The sequence below is a fragment of the Lissotriton vulgaris genome, chromosome 2_1, assembly GCF_964263255.1.
Source record: "Lissotriton vulgaris chromosome 2_1, aLisVul1.2, whole genome shotgun sequence".
NCBI lineage: Eukaryota > Metazoa > Chordata > Amphibia > Caudata > Salamandridae > Lissotriton > Lissotriton vulgaris.
The window spans coordinates 428,944,403-428,963,506 of NC_141687.1; the positions used below are offsets into that span (position 1 = coordinate 428,944,403).

Consider the following 19,104-nt stretch of genomic DNA (forward strand, 5'->3'; position numbering starts at 1 on the left):
ACCTGAAGACAAGTCTCCCTGCTGTCCTCCATAGGGTTCTCCATCAACAAGCCAAAGTACCATCTCCCACCAATGTAGAGGATCCCATTCATTGGTGACACCTTGGTCATGGTGTCTTTCAATAGCTTTCCAGGCACACGAAAAGTCTGGGATGTTGAGTTGATGATTTGGATATTTTGGGATCTACCCTTCCTTTGTTCCAGCACAGATGGTTTGGATGCTTTGTATTCTCTGGGCCACGTGCATTCTGTTGTTGGTAAGTGTTCTTGGCACACAAGTTCTTCATTGAAACCTCCACCCGCACTAAACTCATCACTGGGAATGCCTCTCGGTCTAGGCTGCCTAGCAGCTTTAGTGGTGGCTGGCCTACGGCAGACCATTCTTCCTGCCTCATCCACAGCTCACATTAGTGACAGCTGCTGAATCTCTGGTCTCATGGACGAGGCGGTTACCAAGTTCCTTTGGTCTCTGGTGGAGCAGAGACACTATAGCATCCTCTTAAGCTGCATGCCATCTGGTTCACAGTAAAATCCTTTTTCAGTTCTGTCAAAGAGAAGTCAGTCCAGGTCCTGGTGGACGACAAAATTACATTGTGGTACTGCAACAAGCAGGTCGGTGTAGGGTTGCCAACGATATGCCAAGAAACGCTGAGGCTCTTCTTCTGGTCTGGTCTTGACCTTCAGATGAGCTCTCTGACAGCCATTCATGTAGTATGCTCTCTCATTGTCAGGACAGACAAATTCAGTAGATGCAATCTGGCGGACCCAAATGTATCTGCACCCAGAGATGATCCAAGGAATGTTCGCCCAGTAGGGGCATGCCTTGGGTACGTTTTCAATTCCACTGAGAACATGCAGTTTGTCTACCTCAAAGCTCTGTGGGGGGATGCATATTGCGTATTGTGGGACTATGGTTTCCTCTATTCCTTTACCCCATTGTCTCCTGTTCCCAGAAGGTCAGGAGAGCCCGAACTCCGCTCATCTTGATAGCCCTGGATTGCGGGGAGGCCATAAGTGCGGTACTTAGAGCTCCTGGGCCTGATAATTTGTCCTCTGCTCTGCCTTTTTAGGTCTCGCCTGTCGATGCGCATGCGCATCGAGCAAGCGAGACTATAGGGGCTCATCAACTCTTTATCTAACTGCAAGGAATCGTGGCGATTCCTTGCAGTGCCCGTGACTTTTAAGGTCAATGCGCATGCGCATTAAGCTTATGCGCATGCGCATTGACCTTAAAAGTCACGGGCGCGTGCACGTCCGTGTTTGTTTACCCTTGCCTACTCTCTCTCTCCCCTCTCCGCCCCCGCTCCGCCCCCTCCCCTTCCCTCCGTGTCGCATTTCTCCTCCCCCCTCCCCTGTCTTCCGTCCGTCCGTCTTGTTTTCGCACGTCCGTGTTTGTTTACCCTGCCTACTCTCTCTCTCCCCTCTCCGCCCCCGCTCCGCCCCCTCCCCTTCCCTCCGTGTCGCATTTCTCCTCCCCCCTCCCCTGTCTTCCTTCCGTCCGTCTTGTTTTCTAAGTAAGTTGGAGTCCTTGCCCACCCGTAACTCTGCAGCCTTTGTTTATGCCGCCTCCATTAAGTTATTGTATGTGTCTTAGACGTTCGACCCCTTTTTATGTTCCTAGGACGTTTTCTTCCTGATCACTACTGACCCTCCGTCTATACCGTTTCTCCGTGGAGGCAATTATTCTACCTTGAGTAAGTACGTGCCCCTGAAATTATATTTCATGATTCACAGCAAATAATAAGCGGTTCTTGCCACAGAGGGCACAAAATCACGCGATGAGCAGCTGGTTTTCTGCACAGGTTAAACAAAAAAGTTAAGTATTTTACTTGCAAGGATTACCGAGCTAATACTCTTTACGGTGGTGTACCCGCCGTGTCTCTGCTGCTTCCCCCTGTCCTGTCTCTCCTCCTCTCTCTCTCTATACCCTCCCCCTCCTCCCCACCACTCCCATCAAGTCCCTCTGGCCCTTCCCTCCTCCCCGGACCCCTCCTCCCCTGCCCCCTCCACCCTTTCTTGTTTATTTTATGCCAGTGGAGTTAATGTCGCTGAGTGAGTAATGCATCTTCCGTTGAGATCTGTGTTTAATCCGCAGGACTCGCGCAACAAACCAACGCATTTCATCCTTCTAAGGTCGATACTTGGTCAAGGAGGCAACATCTAAAAATGCCGGCCTTCCTGATCATTATAGATGTTGAAGTTGCTGCTCGTCCGCATGTATTTGTATTTATTTTGATAGCGCTGACGTGGCGGTGAAGCGCTTTTCGGTGAATAGCATGCTACTTCGGAACCATGTGACACATTCCTTATTTTGTAGGACTGACCATCGTTATAAAAGTACCGGAGAGAGGTTTGGACCAAACTGCCATGAATTGTGGATTTCGTTCTACCAAGATAAGCGTCATTGGCAGTTTTAAAATGTATTTAATGATCAGATAGATTGCTGGCGAGTTCGTTTGCTGCAGCTAATATGCACTTAACGCCACAGGGGCACGGCAGTCCTCCTCACCCCCGCTGAATGGCTGAAGGAACACAGAATAGCAGCGTTTGAACAAATAACTTGCATCGTCTCTGATAGATTTTGCAATCTCCCCCCAGAATGAGAGATAGCAAGGCAGAGAGCGCAGCTCACTGCAAATACTGCTGCTGATTCTGTTTGACGTTATACGTCAGTGGACTTGTATCCAAAATACTGTTTTCGGTAAATCGGGGATGACAACTCAATGTATGTTCGGTATTGTATTACAGTGTTGTGTGGTCAGATTCTGGCGTGTTTTTAAAACTGCTGTATTGACATATGCTTCCTGATAGCGTGTGCATTGCTGGATCCCACTCGACCACACCTACATTATTGTTATAAAAACATGTTTTTGTGTGTGTGGCAGCTCTTTAAAAACGTTTGGTAAAAGGTCTGTGCATTCAAGGAACACTTACCATGTTCTTCAGAAGATCCGCAAGTTTGAGCAAACAAAAAAAAAGCACAGCAAATAATAAGCGGTTCTTGCCCCAGAGGGCACAAAATCACGCGATGAGCAGCTGGTTTTCTGCACAGGTTAAACAAAAAAGTTAAGTATTTTACTTGCAAGGATTACCGAGCTAATACTCTTTACGGTGGTGTAGTCCCACCCAAAATGTGTTCATAGATCATGTGTTTTTTAGGGCGGGTCCGACCAGGCCCTTACAGATGTTTAGAATGTTGTGCAAAACTAGAAATCGTGCAAAGGGGGTTATTGATTTAAACAAGTTTCAAGTCTATTTCTTTCCTCTCCCGCCGTGTCGCCGTGTCTCTGCTGCTTGCCCCTGTCCTGTCTCTCCTCCTCTCCCTCTCTATACCCTCACCCTCAACCCCTCACCCTCACTCACCCTCACCCTCACTCACCCTCAACCCCTCACCCCCCCTCACTCACCCACACTCACCCACACTCACCCACACTCACCCACACTCACCCACACTCACCCTCACTCACACTCACCCACCCTCACTCACCCTCACTCACCTTCACCCTCACTCACCCTCACTCACCCCCACTCACCCTCCATCCCTCACCCTCAACCCCTCACCCTCCCTCACCCTCATTCACCCTCAACCCCTCACCCACCCTCAACCCCTCACCCTCACTCACCCTCACTCACCCTCAACCCCTCACCCTCAATCCCTCACCCTCACCCACACTCACCCACACTCACCCACCCTCACCCACCCTCACCCACCCTCACTCACCCTCACCCACCCTCACTCACCCTCACCCTCACTCACCCTCACTCACCCTCACCCACCCTCACTCACCCTCACCCTCACTCACCCTCACCCTCACTCACCCTCACTCACCCTCACCCTCACTCAACCTCACCCTCACTCACCCTCAACCCCTCACCCTCACTCACCCTCAACCCCTCACCCACCCTCAACCCCTCACCCTCACTCACCCTCAACCCCTCACCCTCAACCCCTCACTCACCCTCACTCACCCTCAACCCCTCAGCCTCACCCTCACTCACCCTCAACACCTCACCCTCACTCACCCTCAACCTCATGCTAAAGATTTACAAAAAAAACCATTAACAATTCTAAAAGCACTAACTCTAATGCTGCGAGACCTATTGCATTTCTAATGCTTGTTCTTTGAAAGTATCTAGTCTCCCAGCGCAGGACAGGGTACTTGAACTTCCAGGATCTTCACTGCTATGCATGGAGATTGATCAAAACTAGCTGGCTAGTTTTGCCCTTCACACGGAGGGAGCAGACTGCATCTTCGCTGCTCAACACCAGTCAACCAAATTGATTTACCCTGGTTGCTTAGAGAAGTTTGTGGACTTGTGTGAAGACCCTTGGGTTAACTTCAGGCCAAGATACCTGATGTGCTGTTTATTCTTTCGCTAGCCCTTCAAGAGTTTACTGTGGACACCATCCAAGATTATCTTTTGGCTGTTTTATTTGTCCCTTACCAAACTTTGTTCTTTAAGTCACCTATTGTCAGTTTCTTGAAAGGGCTCACACGTTTCCTCCTATGAACTTTATTTATGTCACAATGGGACCTTCACTGAGTCCTTACATTCTTGATTTGCACATCTTTTGAGCCTGTGCACAGCTGCTCTCTTGACTGTTGACCAGTGGGACCATTCACCATTGGCCTTACATCTGCATGCTGTCAGTGCAACCTTCATATACCTCCTCCTCCTTCTGTTATAAATTGTGGTTTCAACTTGTGCTTCATTTTTTAGTGAGTGGTGTCACCCTTCTACATGGGACACTGCCACATCTTTCTAAGAAAGAAGAGAAGCCCTTTACTTGTACTTTGCCAGACTAAGGATTGTTGGCTGGAAGACCAGCAATGTGTTAGCTTTGCTAGAAAAGGAAGTGCAGTCAAATACCTGATAGGCGAGAGTCTTATTTCTTAATTCACTGCTGAAGTGTCAACCTTCAAATTCGAAATTAATTCTGGTACGCAGTAAGCACTTGTTGATTTCGATATTCTACCGCACAAGACAGCTCGCATCAGTTCCAAATTAACCAGGTGTCTGTAACCAGAGTGAATGAGACAAGGCAGAGTGACGAAGATGTCCGACTATGCTGCATCACCCGTTTTTTTCTGGTTACCAACAATTTGAAAGGGATGCGATACAGGGCACTCAGGGATACCTTTTCAGACCGCCTTGGTTGTTTAGATTACCCGACTTGTTTTCGTGCGGTTCCTTTCAGCAGTAAGACACGCTTTGTTTTGTGCTGCCACGTTAGTCCTGGCCTATTAAGGCCACCAAAACTGTGTCTTTATGCCCATCGAGTGGACTTATACTGAATGCAGACTAACAGCACCTTTGTTTTGTAACCTGCTGCTCCAACGGTGTTTTTGATTATGGGTGTTATATGTTTTTATGTTCTCAGCGTTTCTCCAACATACTTTCCTTGGAAAAGATCCATATTGTATATCTTTGAAAATATCACCAAATACGTTCCCATTTTGTGGATAAAATGTTGACTCTGGATTAATGTTTTACAGTTTGAAACTAATTATATCTATGGATCAGTTTCCCTTTCCACTTTTGTCAATTGAAGTATTTGGGTCGCTCCTATACCTTTGATTGTATGATAGAACCCCTCCGTGGTATTTGTTTCTTCTGTGTATGTATTTACCCCAACCCCGTAGGTTGCTTGGCCATCCCCTTGTTAAGGTTCTGTACACTATCGTGTTTGCCGTTTGTCACGGTTGGACGACCTCGCAGGGCGCAGAAGAGTGGAAAAAGAAAACTGACTAATCTTGGAGGGGGTAGCACCTATATACAGCAGTCTCTTTCGAAGTTGTTGCAGTGCTTAAATGGTGTCAGATGGCATGACCTATCGGTGCAACATTTATATATTTTTTGAGTTGCGGATGTAGTCTTGCACCTGGGGGAGTTCAAAATGTGAGGGATCTACCAGTAGAGAATCTTTGCAAACGGTACCGAAGGTAAGTAACTTGTTCTTCTAGGCGAATTGAAGCCAGATGGCTAGACTGTGTTGGTGCATACAAAGAATGCTTGATTTCATTATGACAGTAGAAATTTTGTGATGGGCGGAATCCGTAAAGAAGCGTAGAATTAGTAGTTGACAATCACCATAACAGGTTCACATTTATATTTGGCTGAAGAAATTCAACTTCATATTTCAAGTAAACAGTTCTCCAGCTAAGTACTGATACAAAGTGGTTACATGTTTTTCTTTTAGTCATTGTTAAATAGGTACATGTACTTGCTGATTAAGAACGTATAGGTTTCTAAGACTTATATTTTGATTTAAATAACATTTAAGTATTCTCAGTAAATACATCAATTCTCCTATCAAAAAGAAGAGCAGTGCCGCTGTCAATGGCAATAACCAATGTTAAAGTTGTAAATAATACCAATTTCTCCCCCCCCCCCCAAAGTGGCAAATTTTATTCCAAAACACATGGATACTGGGAAAAATGGAAGTTGAATCGACAATGTACAACCTGGATCATCCATTTGTGGATACCCATGCGGGTTACATGGCCATTTGTGTCTTTAAAATCCCAACATTTACACTACAATTACTCCACATCTTTGCAGTCAGAATTCAAATGACCATGATCTGCATTACCTCCTCGTAAGTCTTCCTCGCCACTAGAGTTACGAAGTGAGCCTCAGCTCGACACCAGAACCCTCCACAGCAATTTGCATTCTATGCCTCCCATCCCTCCCCAACATGGCCGACCACCATCACCCATGACCCTGTACAAGAAGAGAGACAACACACCCCACTTCCTGTTTTTATACTCTCCAGAACGTGTTTACAGGTAAGTGGGTCCCTCCCGCCCTGTTACCTTGTATGAAGCTTAAGTGGAGGGAGCTCATTTCAGGAATTGGAGGCCCTGCACAGCAGGCTAATTTTTATTCAGGATGAGGTCCGCCTGTCCTCTCCCGGCGTCCCGGAGCTCTTGGCTGTTGAGAGGGGTTGCTCCTGGGGCCTTCTTTTGCGCCGGCGTGGCCTGCGGGCTGGTGATTCTGCTGCCTCCCGGAGTGTCTCTTTATTTCGACGATGCAGTAAGGCGATCAGAGGTTTTTACGACCTCGCCCTGCCTTCTTGAGGTCAGCGCTTTGACCAGCTGTGGCTTCCAGCGTGATGAGTTGGGTTGTTTAGCAGCCGGCTGCTTCTCTCGGACGGGTTTGTTTTTTTACGACAGCATTTTTCTACTTAATTACATCTCACTCTATGGATTTCTTCAGTCTGTTGTAGCCATGATTCCTGGTGGGGCTCCCCAGGTGGAGGCTAGGCCCAGCACTCGGGCCCCTGCAGAGACTCCTTCACTTCAGGCATTTCAACTAATGATTCAAGCTGCCGTGACTGCAGCTTTTAAGGAGCGGATGCCCCTTCTCCTAAAAACATGGTATGGAGCCTTCTACCAGTGCTGATGTTGATGGGGAGGAGGAAGATCTCTGGGGCACATATGTGCAAGTCAAGAACTGAAGGAGGCCCTGCAGCACATTAAGGATAAAGAGGCAGATAATTTTTTTATGCAGTACCAGCAACAGGAGCCTGTGTCTCTGCCCTTTCATCCTTCTATAAAAAGGGTGATTGACAATTAGTGACAGGAAGTGGACAAACAGTCCTTTTCACGCTATCTCTCGAAGTGCAATGCCACTCAGGATTTAGCAAAGGATTTCCCCTCTGCTGTGAAGGTTGAATCCCTGATTGCACGGTTACTTTCTAATGGGTCCATCATTACGGAGGATGCCTCCACCCCTCGGATCCAGTCGACAAGAGAGTGGAGGCAGCAGTTAAAAGGTCTTATGCAGCGGCCACCTTTTCCATCATAGCTTCCTCCTACCTCTCCTACACACTTCAATCCCTTTGAAGGATATTCAATACCTAGCGGAACTTTTGGACCAGGGGCTGACATCCTGCCCATCTTGGCTGTCATGGAACAGCAGACAAGACTGTTGTCTGATATATCCTTTGATATCTTGGGGCCAGCAGCTGCTGCAGGGGGCGTGGTTATTCAAGCTCTGCGCCAGGTCTGACTTTGCCGCTGGGAGGCTGAGCAGCCCAGAAGCCCATTCTTACGAAGATCCCTTTTTCGGGGACCAGGCTGTTTGGCTCTTCCCTGGAGGTGATTGTAAAGAAATTGGTTGAGGATAGGAAGCTGTTGGTTCCTGTCAGTCCTCTAGAGTGAGGTTCTTTGTTCCCAAGAGGGCATTCGGTCCACATGCTGCTGCTAGGGGGAGCTTGCCCTTTTGAGGGAGGAGTCGCAGCCAGTGCACCCCGTTCTTCCTCAAGTCCCCGGTCTCAGCAATCAGATGGTGGTTCCGCTCCGATATCCAAGTCCTGACTATCCTGGGGTTCTATCATCCAATCTCCTGTGGGGGGGTCGATTGTTGACTTTTGTAAAGACTTTGGAAAAATCGGTCTTGGACCAGTGGGCTCTGCGAATTGTCCGGCAGGGTTATTTGATTGTCTTCGATTTCCCCTCCTCCAGACATTCATTCATACTCCCTTGCCTGCAGCCGCACCAAAGAGAGAGGCGCTTTTAGCAGGCATTCAGGGTCTTCTTAGAAAAGAGGCCATTCGTCCATTTCGGGCCTGTCAAATGGCTCTTGGGGTCTCCTTCATCCTTTTTTTTTGGTGAGAAATGTTTCTGGGGACTTCCGCCCAGTGATGGATCTGAAGAGGGTGAACTCATTTATCCCTCATGTTAAATCTAAGATGCTTTCTTTGCAGGAGATTCTTCCTTTCTTGGTTCAGGGGGATGTAGTGGTTTTGCTGGATCTGCTCATTCACCTGGCCTCTCATCAGTTCCTATGGTTTTGTGTGGGGACTAAGCACTTTCAATTCTAGGTACTGCCCTTTTGTTTGTCTTCTGCCCCGAGGGTCTTTACAAAGGTTTGGGCCCCCTTGTTTGGGATCATCCACAGAGAGGAGATTCTGGTATTCCTGTCCCTTGATGACTTTCTGATCCCTGCCTCTTCTTTTTCTAAGGGGACTCTTCACGCCCAGAGGTTGTGCGAGGTCCTGGAGAGGCACAGTTTCCTGATCAACAGCAATAAGTCACATCAGGTTTCCACTCGGGACTTGATGTTTATTGGGGGTCACTTTGACATGGTCAAGGGGCTGGTGGTTTTACCGGTCGGAAGGAGGGCAACCTTGAGGAGAGATCTGGGTTGTCTTCTTGCCTTGGATTACACCCCAGTGCATCAATGGTTGAGGGTGCAGGGTTTGATATCAGCTGCGATAAATGTTCTGCCTTAGGCTAGTCTACAAGCCTATGGCAAGAGTTGGTGAACCATTTGTTGTCCCATTAGTCCCCTTGTTTCACGGCTTACGATCTGCTGAGGGTGGAGTCCAATCTGTCCAGGGTTCTGCCCTTTCTGCTGTCCCCCTTCTTGGTGTTGACGACTGATGCCAGCCAGCAGGGCTGCAGGGCAACATTGGATTCCCGATCTGTGCAGGGTTTTTGGGCTCGCCTGCAGGCTGGTTGCTTGTCCAACGTCTGGGAACTGAAGGCCATTCAGATGGCTTGTCTGGAGTTTGCTTCGGCTCTTCAGGGGCATCATGTTCTGGTCCAGACAGATAACCTGGTTATGATGGAAGACCTCAATCAGCAGGTGGGCTGCAGGGTTCGCTTTCTGTGGCTCCTGGCTCAGGAGATTCTGATCTGGGCAAAGGGCACTGTGTTGTCTCTCCAGGCGGTCTATCTCCCGGTGCGGACCACCTGAGCAGGGTGTTCACCCCGCCCCCCCATGGCTTCCACCTCCCTGACAGGTGTTGCAGTCGAGGTTTGGATGCCGATGGTGGATATGTTTGCTGACAGGGCTAATGTTGCCCTGCCCTGCTTCTGCTCGATTCATCCCTGTCTGGAGGCATGGCAGGTGGATGCGATGTCATTCCAGTGGCCGGACACCCTGCTTTACGCTTTTACTCCTATCCCTTAGATTGCTCAGGTTCTGTGCAAGATTCGCCTGGCGTTTGTTCTGTTGGTTGTGCCCAGTTGGGTTCGCCACCCTCAGGGAGAAGGCCGTCCAGGAGTGTTGGGCGATCCTCATTCTTCCGAACCCCTTGCGGGGTCCTCCTCTTCCTGTGAGGGTTCTACGTCGACTCCATCTTCAGGCCTGGCTCTTGAGAGGGTGAGCCTTTTGTCTCGGGCTGCTCCGTGGAAGTGTTTGACTTTTTGCAGGGTTCCCATTGCCCGGCGACTCTTCAATCTTATTCCCGCAATTGGGGGTCCTTTTCTCAGTGGTGTGTTTCTGAGGCCCTGGACTCTGGTTCCCTGGCTCCTTTCACTTTTCGCAGTCCTCAGTGGGATGGTCTAGATCCTTTAGTGGCCCGGCTGCTTCTGCAACGTCCAAGAGCAATTTGTCTTGCCCCTTCCTGGGATCTTCTGTTGGTGTTGCAGGCCCTTCAAGGGGGTCCGTTTCAGCCCTTGGTTTCTGTGAACATTAAATTCTTAGCTATGAAAGTTGTGTTTCTGGTGGCCATTGTATCCGCTGGTCGCATTAGGGAACTGGGATCTTTTTTGCGGTCTCCTTTGTGTGTCTTGCTGGACCGTATTGTTTTGCGCCCTAGACCTAAGTTCCTGCCCAAGGTCCCGTTTGTGGTCAGCCGTTCCCGGGAGGTCATTCTGCCTTCTTTCGCTCCAGTCATTGGGTTCGGGGTGGATGCTGGTCTCTCGTCTGGATGTCTGGCAGACAGTGTTGGTGTATTTGGAACAGACTTTGCCCTTTTGCAACTGTGATGGTCTGTCACTTTTAGCCTGGTGAGATCGGGTCATAAGCCTTCTCTCTCCAATCTCCTGTGGTTGTCGATTGTTGACTGAGTAGGTGGATTAAGCAGACGATCTTGCAGCCCTATGGTTCCCAGGGGTCGGAGGTGTCTTCCTGGGTCCAGGGCCGCTACGTGGTTCTCTCCTCACATGTAAATGGATCAATACCGAGTGGTGTTGGGTGGTCCTTCTGTGGGGGTTTTGGTGAGGCTAATCACCAGACTGGCTCTTTCTGTTTTTGATTGTTGCTCCTTCTGTGTGTCTACTTTTTTTTTTACATCTGTATTGGTTATTTGGATTACACTTGGTGTTTGCATCATCCTGTGGTCTATGGTTTCTTATGAGTGTTCATGAAGCCGCTGCCTTGGGTATGTGCTCAACGTAACTCCAGCTGGTGAGGAAGAGTCACGAGGAGGTAATGCCTCGGTTACTTACCGGTAATCTTCATTACTCCTAGTATTGTCTTCCTCGCCACATGAGTATCCATCCGTCAATCTCTGTTTTGCTATCCGCTTCATGTGGTTGCTATCAGGGCTTGGTAATTCTTCAGGAAGTGAGGTGGTTCATCCCTCCTCTTGTACTGGGTCAAGGGTGATGGTGGTCAGCCATGTTGGGAAGGGATGGGAAGCATAGAACGTAAATTGCTTTGGAGGTTTCTAGTGTGGAGCTGAATGTCACTTCGTAACTCATGTGGCGAGGAAGACAATACTCCGAGTAATGAAGATTATCCAGTATTAGGGTATCTTTCATGGATTCACATGCCTGAATCATTCTCAGTCGTCGAGATGGGAGTCCCCGGTACATAAATAAAGTATTGTCCCATTATACATTTAGAGTAATAGGCAAAAGGCCTCACATTAGTAACATATCCAGTTCCTTTTGCAATAGGGACCAAACTCTAGAGCACAATCAGTCAGCTGCTACCACTCTCTGGAACCTTCCTGGAAGGAGCTCAAGTCCCTCAGATTTTCTACTGCACGTCGTGCTAAGGGAGTCTCCACTGAGCTCTGCTCAGGTTTCTTTCAATATCTTTGGATTTAATTTATTTTCTTCGGATATTTCTCTATCTGATTGTAGTCTTTGCTGTCTTCATGTCGGATACCCCTAAAAAAGGCCTTTTTAGGCCATATGAGACTTGCAAACAGAAGAGATTGTATGTCGATGACCAGCACCAGGACTGTCTTTACTGTCTTTATCCAGACCATTCTCCTAAAGACTGCAAGGTGTGTCTGACTTTTTCTACAAAAACGTTAACAGATCCTGAGGGAAGGCTTTTGACTTGGCTGCAGAGACTTAAGGACAAAGAAGACCCCATGTCTTCTGAGAGGAGTGAGACATCATCTAAATCTTCTCCAAAAACTCCTCAGGAAAGGCCCAGAGAAATTTCTCCAGGACCTTCTATGCAGCAACCTCAAAAGAAGATGAAAAAACAGTCTTCAGATGCTCCAAAGCTTAAAGATGTGCATGCAAGAGAGTGTTCTCCTCTTCCAGGGTCAAAGAAGCCTGCTCCTGACCCTATAACTCCACTGCCGAGGGTGAAGCACACTTTCAGAAAGCCTTCCTCAGCGCCGTCGACAACCACCTCGTCGACGATGGCATTATCTCCTACAGATTGCCATTGGAGTGCCTTCATCGACGACTATGAGTTCGACGCGATCAGTCTCGTTAGCGTTTCTTTCGACGTCTTCGTTGACAGCACGTACCCCTTTGTCGTTGACTATCAAGATTAAGAAATCAACAACGACGACTCGCTCGACGATGTGTGCCGTCGACTACCTATTCGATACCGAACGAGAATTCCCCCTTCGACAGCAGCGTCTGTTACACTGCTCGACGATTCCTCGTCGACGACTAACTCGTCGATGACACCTACGTCAGGACTAAAGATGACATAATTTCACCATAAAATTACAAAACGGAAGCTGTCGCCTTCTCTAACATCACCCAGTACGGTTCAACCTTTGCCACCCTCGCACCTTTTGGATGAGGAGGATGATTTAGATGAGGACAGTATGTTTAAGGCTGCAAGAAGTCCTTACGAACTTAATGTTAAGTATCAAGAGAATTCAGATTATGATGATTAGGAGATGGATGAACAGGAGTATGCGCCGTCTCCTGCTCCAGTGTTCTCACCATCATAGAGAGTGCATGTCTCATCTCCACCATCTATTCATATTGAGGTGCCGGTGCCACCCTTTCCATCTACGGACTATGACGATGAAGGACAGGAAGACGGGGAGCTTTAGGATACGCAGTCACACCATGACGAATGGGACGACTACGTTATCCCTCTTCCCGCATAACCTTTACCTCCTCAGGGGGGACTCTCCTCCTGAAATATAGGAGGATTCCATATTCTCCTAAAGAGAGCAGCCCAACGATTCAAACTACCAATGCCCTCTCACCAGCAAGACTGATTCCTTTAAGATCTCAAGGAACCTTATAAAAAGTATGTTAGGTCTATGTCCATCATAGACTACATTTGGGATCAAGGCGTCAAGATCATGCAGAATCCCTCTACAGTTCCTCCAGTCCTACCAAGATTGGACAGGAAATACATGGCTCTGGACGATGCTCCCACCCGTCTCATTGGGCATCCAAAGCCTGATTCAGTGATCACTCAGGCAGTGCAACGCAGATCAAAAAACCCTTATGTCCCACTTTCAGCTCCCCTAGATAAAGAGGGCAGGCGCCTGGACAATATTGGTAAAATGTTTTCCTCTATTTCAGCGCTAACGGTATGAGCGTCTAACTCACTGGCGCTATTGGGACGCTACAATAGACAAATGTGATCAGGTATTGCACTATTCTTGGAGTCCTTGCCGCAAGAATCTAAAGACGAAGCAAGAAAGGTGCTTCTGGAAGGTGGAAGGTCGGATTCTGAAACATTAGATTGCGCTATGGACATCGCAGTTCTGTGGCGACAAGGGTGGCTTAAGGCAACAACTTTCCGACCTGATATTCAAACTAAAATCCTTGATGTGCCTTATGATCAACTTATTCTTGGTACCCATATTGAGGAGGCCCTCCAAGGTGTTAAAAAAGACACGGATACGGCCAGAGCTCTGGGTGCCCTGCAATATAGAAACACCACTTTTTGTGAATCTAGGGGTAGAGGGCAATACTCTAATAGAGGAGGCTACCAACAATTTAAGTCTAAATATTCCTCCTCTAACCAATACAGGCCTCGGTTTCAGTAGAGGAAACAAGCGCAGACTTCATACAACAAGTCTTCCTTTCGCGGAAAAGCCGGAAGGCAGAAGGATTCCGCGCGATGTCAATGACTTCTCTCTACCGCCAGTCTGTTTCTTTTCCACCTTCCAGATTGGGAGGAAAAATTTCCCACTATCTTCACAATTGGAGTCAAATCACAACGGATCGTTGGGTTCTTCAACTGGTGCAATTCGGACACTCCCTGGAATTTGTCCAAACCCCACCGCCAACGCCTCCTCAACATATAAATCACAAGCATGTGCATCTCTTACTCATGGAAATATCAGCGATGCTCCAGAAGGGTGCTGTAGAACGAGTACCCGTCCATCAAAGAGGATAAGGTTTTTACTCTGGTTCTTCTTGGTGCGAAAGAAGGAAAAGAAATGGAGACCGATCCTAGATTTGAGAAATCGAAACAAATACTTGAAAAAACAATCATTTTGCATGGTCACTATTCAGGAAGTCCTACTGCTCCTCACTGGCATCCTTGGATCTCCAGGATGCCTACTTTCATATTCCAATCCACAAAAGGCACAAAAAAGTTCTGAGGTTCGCTGTAGCGGGCAGACATTACCAATTCCGGGTCATGCATTTGGGGCTCAAGTCAGCCCCTCGCATCTTCACAAAATGCCTTTCGCCAGTGTGCTTTTCTCAGGCAACAGCATCACCAAATATTTCCATATCTGGGCGACTGGCTCTTCAAGGCACCCTCTCTCAACCGCGCAAGAAGGTCTTCCAACGCCTGTCTGCGACTTTTCAAAAGATGAGGTCTTACCCTCAACCCGGACAAGTCAGTTTTATAGCCTTCTCAGCGGATCACATTTCTGGGAGCTGTCCTAGATATGGTCCTAAACAAAGCTTATCCATTGCAGCGGCGGCAACAAAGACTCCTACGATTGGCAGAACGCTTGCGCATAAGAGTCTCTTTCAGTGCGCCTATTCAAATCCCTCCTCGGAATGTCTTCCTGCAGCCTCCTGGTTCCATACTGATGTCGTCGCATGCGTCCTCTTCAAGAGGCTCTGTCCGCACACTGGATTCAAGTCAGCAGATTCTTCGACGACACCATACAGTTAACTCCTCAGATGTTCGCAGCTCTCGACTTGTGGATTCCGCCTCACAATGTCTCAAGGCCTATCCTTCCTTACTCTAGCATCTCCGCAGGTTATAACCACGGATGCGTCGCTGGAAGGTTGGGGAGCCTTCCTTCAGTAGCTTCAGATCAGCGGGAATTGGTTGCGTCCCGAGCGGAGACTTCACATAAACCATCTAGAACTCAGAGCTGTCTACCTAGCGCTTCCTGCTTTCCTTCCCAGAATAATAGGTACGCAAGTGCTTGTCAGAATGGACCATACTACAACAATGCACTACCTGAACAAGCAGGGAAGGACTCGTTCGCTCTCACTCTCTCAAGAATCGCAAAAAATCTGGAACTGTTCTCTTCGGAAAAAAGTCTCTCTATGAGCGGAGTACGTTCCAGGAAAAGACAACACGTTGGCAGATTCACTGAGCAGAATGCAGACCACCTGCCACGAGTGGGAGTTAAACCAATACACTCTCGACAGCATCTTCTCTCTGTGGGGTAAACCCCCTTTGGATCTTTTTGCCACACGGCAAAACGCCAAATGCCAACACTTCACAAGCTGGCATCCCCAACAGGGATCTCTGGGGAATGCATTTTTAATAGCATCGTTCGGCGTATTCGCCTCTGCCTTTCCGCTGATTCCACTGATCCCCAGGATCCTCAGGAAGATGAAGGCAAAACCTTGCATGCTGATTCTAATAGCCCCAGCATAGCCTCGCCAATATTGGTTCACAGAGTTTCATCTTCTCTCCCTGCAAACACTAATTCCATTACCGCTGTTTCCATCCCTCCTCACAATGAACCAGGGACAAGTCCAGCACCTGGACCCAGCATCTCTCAATATATCGACCTGGCTCCTGAGTTCCATGAGTTCCAAGATTTGAACATTCCTCCGGAATGCAGGTGTTCCATCCTGAGCAGATAGCACAAACCAGACTTATTCCTTTAAATGGTAGAGATTCTGAATCTGGTGCAGATCGGCTAAGGTCCATCCCTTCACATCCTCTCCAGAAGAGATATTACCATCCCTCCTTGATTTGGCTACTTTGGGCCTCGCCCACTCTTTCATCGAAGTTCACCTGGCAGCAATATCCCGTTTCAGGAGATCTTATACTTGACCTTCTCTTTGGTCAAACAGATTAATAAAACAGTTCCTGTTAAGTCGCCACCTCCAACATGGCAGCTAAACAAAGTACTTGCTCAGCTGACGAAGCACCCTTTTGAGCCGATACACAGAGCTGACCTCAAGTTCCTATCTTGGAAGACTGCGTTCCTTTTAGCCCTTGCATCCGCAAGGTGAGTTGGTGACCTTCACGCTTTCACGATACAATATCCCTTTTTACAATTCAAAATGACAGGGTAATTCTTCGGTCTAATCCAAAATTTATTCCAAAAGTACCTAAATGAGCCTATTGTCTTAAACTTTCTTCCAAATCCTTAAACGGCAGCAGAAAGAGCTCTCCATTCTCTGGATTTAAAACACTGCCTTAAATTATACGTTGACAGAACAAAAACTTTCCGCAAATCCAACCAACTTTTGTGGCTTATAGCTTACCGAGGAAGAGTTTCCCTCTCGCAAAGCAAAGCATTTCCAGATGGATCTCAGCTGCTATTGTCTTCTGTCACCAGCAGGCTGGTCAGCCTTTTCAATCACGGATACGTGCCCATTCCACCAGGGCTGTTTCTAATTCTACGGCACTATTTGCAGGTGTGCCCATCACAGAGATTTGCAGAGCGGCAACATGGAAGACGCTGCATACATTTACCAAATATTACTGTTTGGATACAGAACTCACGAAGGATGCTGAAGTGGGACAGGCGGTGTTGCGTCATCTATTTTGATAAAGGTGAGCCTTCCTTCCTTCCCACCGGCTTTGTCTTGTTTTTCCACGCACATTTTCTTATCACTATTATATCTTTTGATACGCTTGCAACTTATTGCTTTGCATTTTAATGTTGTGATGTTTGCATATGTATATACATGGATATGTATACATTTGTTTACCAGTGTTTCATACTCTCTATGAAAAAGGAAATATGCTTATCATTGCTTTTTACTTTGATTCAGGCATGTAAATGTATGAAAGGTACCCTAATACTGGATAAGAAATGCGTTACTAACCTGTAACTGCAGTTATCTAGTATTGGTATATTTCATAGATTCACATGCAACCCACCCGCCTCCCTTGGAAGGGCTCACCTAATACTCTCAGTAGTTCCTTTATATAGCACTGTGCTTACGAAAATCTGAGGGACTAGAGCTCCTTCCAGGAAGGTTCCAGAGGGTAGTGGCAGCTGATTTGTTGCTCTCTAGAGTTTGGTCCTTATTGCAAAAGGACCTGGACATGTAACTGTGAGGCCTTTGGCCTATTACTCTATATTTATAATGGGACATTACTTTATGTACATGGGACTCCCATCCTGGCGACGGGGAATGATTCAGGCATGTGAATCTATGAACGATACCAACACTGGATAACTGCAGTTACAGGTAAGTAACGCATTTTTTACCTTTAAGTAACCGGGGCATGTACTGTTATGCTACTTATGGTGTCCATGTTTGCAAGGAAAGTATCCACCAGTGTCTCCTCTTAACCATATTTACTTCCTTACAAGATGCAACCCTATTCAGCAAGAGAAACTCCATTACTTAAAATTTAAATTAGCATTGTTTTCTTCAAAGTATGCTCCTACTTTAGATTCATGTCGCTTGTCCCAAAAGGCTGTTTTTATGCCGTCTGACTTTGGACTTTAGTTCCTTTGAGATGTTGGGCGCATTCGCTGCACAAAGTATTGACATATACAGTACATCATGTCGTTTCCATACATTCATCCGATGTAGTTTCCAGCAGATCAAAATTAGCTGTGCATCAAGTAATTTAAATTAAGACAAAAAAACAAAACGAACAAATAAATGGATGCCTAATGTGCACCTTCTATGTATACAGATCTTTGCTTTCAGGATCTCTTAAAGTAGTTATTGACACACATCTGCCTTTACATTAATACAATAATCATGCATCCTTACATGTCCATAGTCTTTTACCAGCCTTTAAAGTGCAGGCAGACTTTAGTTGAAACATTATCTGCGTCTTCCATCACACAAACAAAACTAGAACGATTTCCTTACCATTTTGCAGTACAACCAGTCATTGGGATTTATCCAGGCCCTAAACCTGAGGTATATTCCTCATGAATAAGGTTGACCAAACTAGTATGAATACTATTATATTCTGTGAGCAGGCTGTGCTTAACAATATGCAGGGCCTAATACCGATCTCATGATTGCTTGTGGGTTTCTTTTGATGGAAATGACTGAGTAACATGTTTTGTAACTGATCTGGTCTTTGGAACTATTGCCTCACGATCTCACCACAAACATTTTTGGCCTAAACTAATTAGTCTGCTTTATGTGGTTCATTCAAAGAAGGTGAAAGGAATCACCACCGCTTCTAATTTCAGATTTAATTTCGGCACACAGCTTAATGGTGGGTACACTTGAAATACTCCTGATCCAACTTCTTTCCTCAACAACAAAGATGTTGACTTGGGAAGCTGGAAGATTTGTCAAATAGTCATTCCGAGCATATGGTAGCAAATTTATATTCACATGTTTGCTTATTTGAGCTCCACTTACTTTTCTGGTTCGCATGTCAGTATTTGTCTTATGAAAAGCAATATGTGTCCAAAATGGTTATAAAAAACTTTCCTTTTCGTGTAACATGCTTGAATATATTGATCATAATTAACATTAGCATCAAATATTTATTTTTCCAGTTGCCAATTTTAAACATGACTTCGATTCCTCACTTCTACCACTTTCCAAAAATGTTAAGATAGTCCGGTGTCTTCCCAAAACGTTTCCCTGTAGTACCGCTTCCTTATTGAGAATAGTGTGTGCACCAAAGGTAGCCAGTCACAGTTAATTGAAGAAATGTCATTTCCAACCTAACTCATAGGGGGAAAATCCATGTCATCAATTCAGTCATATGTTCCTTTCCTATATATTCCATGCATGAAAAGATCAGTATACTTTTACATTTTGTGTCCTTTTGTTGT

At 46.8% G+C, this 19,104-nt stretch overlaps 1 protein-coding gene across 1 annotated transcript in view; it reads left to right on the forward strand.

The window, feature by feature from the left end:
- CCNYL1 (cyclin Y like 1) overlaps nt 1-19,104 on the forward strand; it is a 409,830-nt gene that overhangs the window by 320,491 nt on the left and 70,235 nt on the right. The gene's annotated exons all lie outside the window — the stretch shown is intronic.